Genomic DNA, 4,350 nt, shown 5'->3' with positions numbered 1-4,350 from the left:
CTTGTGGATCCAAAACAGACTCCGTATGAGTCAGATATCCATGTTTCAGTTAACAGTGCGCATAACTGATTCCGAACGACAGTTACAGACTAGTTCTTGTGTAGTTGCACTCGATTTTTTCCATTCTACTTCACTAAAGATCTCCATATGAGATCCAATTACTTGTAGGGAAATGCAAGAGACCTCAGTTATGATGATGCACTAGGTCCATAGCTGGGACTTTGGGTATGTTCTCGAAATGCGTTTGTCGAGTGCTCATTAAGAAAGCCTCTATACAAGTTTCTGAACGAACTCCATAAGAGAAGTTCTCAAAAACTTCCCTATGAAAGAATACTTTGAAGCATCTGGTCGTCACAAATGTTTTGACTACTTGTGGAGCCAAAACGGACTCCGTATGAGTCAGATATCCATGTTACAGTTAACACCGCGCAAAACTGATTCCGAACGACAGTTACAGACTAGTTCTTTTGTAGTTGCACTTGATTTTTTCCATTCTACTTCACTAAACGTCTCCATATGAGATCCAATTACATTTAAGGAAATGTAAGAGACCTAGGTTATGATGATGCACTTGATGCATAGCTGGGACTTTGTGGATGTTCTCGAAATGCGTTTGTCGAGTGCTCATTGGGAAAGTTTCTATACAATTTTCTGAACGAACTCCTTAAGAAAAGTTCTCCAAAAGTTCCCTATGAAAGAATCCTTTGAAGCATCTAGTCGTCGCAAACGTTTTGACTACTTGTGGAGCCAAAACGGACTCCGTATGAGTCACATATCCATGTTTCAGTTAACACTGCGCAAAACTGATTCCAAACGACAGTTACAGACTAGTTCTTGTGTAGTTGCACTTGATTTTTTCCATTCTACTTCACTAAAAATCTCCATATGAGATCCAATTACTTGTAGGGGGATTCAAGAGACCTCGGTTATGATGACGCACTAGGTCCATAGCTGGGACTTTGTGTATGTTCTCGAAATGTGTTTGTCGAGTCCTCATTAAGAAAGTTTTTATACATCTTTCTGAACGGACTCCTTAAGAAATGTTCTCCAAAAGTTCCCTATGAAAGAATCCATTGAAGCACCTGGTCGTCACAAACGTTTTGACTACTTGTGGAGCCAAAACGGACTCCGTATGAGTCAGATAACCTTGTTTCCGTTAACACCGCGCAAAACTGATTCTGAACGACAGTTACCATCTAGTTCTTGTCTAGTTGCACTCGGTTTTTTCCTTTCTACTTCAGTAAACATCTCCATATGAGATCCAATTACTTGTAGGGAAATGCAGGAGACCTCGATTATGATGATGCACTAGGTCCATAGATGGGACTTTGTGTATGTTCTCGAAATACGTTTGTCGAATGCTCATTAGGAAAGTTTCTATACAAGTTTATGAACGAACTCCTTAAGAAAAGTTCTCCAAAAGTTCCCTTTGAAAGAATCCTTTGAAGCAGCTAGTCGTCACAAACGTTTTGACTACTTGTGGAGCCAAAACGGACTCCGTATGAGTCAGATATCCATGTTTCAGTTAACACCGCTCAAAACTGATTCCGAACGACACTTATAGACTAGTTCTTGTGTAGTTGCACTCGATTTTTTCCATTCTACTTCACTAAACATCTCCATATGAGATCCAATTACTTGCAGGGAAATGCAAGAGACCTCGGTTATGATGATACACTAGGTCCATAGCTGGGACTTTGTGTATGTTCTCGAAATGCGTTTGTCGAATGCTCATTAGGAAAGTTTCTATACAAGTTTCTGAACGAACTCCTTAAGAAAAGTTCTCCAAAAGTTCCCTATGAAAGAATCCTATGAAGCAGTTGGTCATCACAAACATTTTGACTACTTGTGGAGCCAAAACGGACTCCGTATGAGTAAGTTATCCATGTTTCAGTTAACACCGCTCAAAACTGATTCCGAACGAGAGTTACAGACTAGTTCTTGTGTAGTTGAACTCGATTTTTTCCATTATACTTCACTAAACATCTCCATATGACATCCAATTACTCGTAGGGAAATGAAAGAGACCTCGGTTATGATGATGCACTAGGTCCATAGCTGGGACTTTGTGTATGTTCTCGAAATGCGTTTGTCGAGTGCTCATTAAGAAAGTTTCAATACAAGTTTCTGAATGAACTCCTTAAGAAAAGTTCTCCAAAAGCTCCCTATTAAAGAATCCTTTGAAGCATCTGGTCGTCACAACCGTTTTGACTAATTGTGGAGCTAAAATGGACTCCGTATGATTCAGATATCCATGTTTCAGTTAACACTGCGCAAAACTGATTCCGAGCGACAGTTACAGACTAGTTCTTGTGTAGTTGCACTCGATTTTTTCCATTCTACTTGACAAAACATGTCCATATAAGATCTAATTACTTTTAGGGAAATGCAAGAGACCAAGGTTATGATGATGCACTAGGTCCATAGCTGGGACTTTGTGTATGTTCTCGAAATGCGTTTGTCGAGTGCACATTAAGAAAGTTTCTATAAAAGTTTCTGAATGAACTCCTTAAGAAAAGTTCCCCAAAAGTTACCTATGAAAGAATCCTTTGAAGCACCTGGTCGTCACAAACGTTTTGACTACTTGTGGAGCCAAAACGGACTCCGTATGAGTCAGATATCCATGTTTTAGTTAACACTGCACAAAACTGATTCCAAACGATAGTTACAGCTAGTTCTTTTTTAGTTACACTCGATTTTTTCCATTCTAGTTCACTAAACATCTCCATATGAGATCCAATTACTTGTTAGTAAATGTAAGAGACCTCGGTTACGATGATGCACTAGGTCCATAGCTGGGACTTTGTGTATGTTCTCGAAATGCGTTTGTCGAGTGCTCATTAAGAAAGTTTCTATACAAGTTTGTGAACGGACTCCTTAAGAAAAGTTCTCCAAAAGTTCCCTATGAAAGAATCCTTTGAAGCATCTGGTCGTCACAAACTTTTTTACTACTTGTGGAGCCAAAACGGACTCCGTATGAGTCAGATATCCATGTTTCAGTTAACACTGCGCAAAACTGATTCCGAACGACACTTACACACTAGTTCTTGTGTAGTTGTACTCAATTTTTTCCATTCTACTTTGCTAAACATCTCCATATGAGATCCAATTACTTGTAGGGAAATGCAGGAGACCTCGATTATGATGATGCACTAGGTCCATAGATGGGACTTTGTGTATGTTCTCGAAATACGTTTGTCGAATGCTCATTAGGAAAGTTTCTATACAAGTTTATGAACGAACTCCTTAAGAAAAGTTCTCCAAAAGTTCCCTTTGAAAGAATCCTTTGAAGCAGCTAGTCGTCACAAACGTTTTGACTACTTGTGGAGCCAAAACGGACTCCGTATGAGTCAGATATCCATGTTTCAGTTAACACCGCTCAAAACTGATTCCGAACGACACTTATAGACTAGTTCTTGTGTAGTTGCACTCGATTTTTTCCATTCTACTTCACTAAACATCTCCATATGAGATCCAATTACTCATAGGGAAATGCAAGAGACCTCGGTTATGATGATGCACTAGGTCCATAGCCTGGACTTTGTGTATGTTCTCGAAATGCGTTTGTCGAGTGCTCATTAAGAAAGTTCCTATACAAGTTTCTGAACGAACTCCTTAAGAATAGTTCTCCAAAAGTTCCCTATGAAAGTATACTTTGAAGCATCTGGTCGTCACAAATGTTTTGACTACGTGTGGAGCTAAAACGGACTCCGTATGATTCAAATATCCATGTTTCAGTTAACACTGCGCAAAACTGATTCCAAACGACAGTTACAGACTAGTTCTTGTGTAGTTGCACTCATTTTTTCCATTCTACTTCACTAAAAATCTCCATATGAGATCCAATTACTTGTAGGGAAATGCAAGAGACCTAGGTTATCATGATGCACTAGGTCCATAGCTGGGACTTTGTGTATGTTCTCGAAATGCGTTTGTCGAGTGCAAATTAAGAAAGGTTCTATACAAGTTTCTAAACGAACTCCTTAAGAAAAGTTCTCCAAAAGTTCCCTATGAGAGAATCCTTTGAAGCACCTGGTCGTCACAAACGTTTTGACTACTTGTGGAGCCAAAACGGACTCCGTATGAGTCAGATATCCATGTTTCAGTTAACACCGCGAAAAACTGATTTTGAACGACAGTTACAGACTAGTTCTTGTGTAGTTGTACTCGATGTTTTTCATTCTACTTCACTAAACATCGCCATATGAGATCCCATTACTAGTAGGGAAATGCAGGAGACCTTGGTTATGATGATGCACTAGGTCCATAGCTGGGACTTTGTGTATGTTCTCGAAATGCGTTTGTCGAGTGCTCATTAATAAAGTTTCTATACAAGTTTCTGAACGAACT

Source organism: Triticum aestivum, chromosome 1D (genome assembly GCF_018294505.1).
Source record: "Triticum aestivum cultivar Chinese Spring chromosome 1D, IWGSC CS RefSeq v2.1, whole genome shotgun sequence".
NCBI classification, from domain to species: Eukaryota; Viridiplantae; Streptophyta; class Magnoliopsida; order Poales; family Poaceae; genus Triticum; species Triticum aestivum.
The sequence above is the reverse complement of the archived record's forward strand: the minus strand, read 5'-3'. Positions refer to the sequence as shown.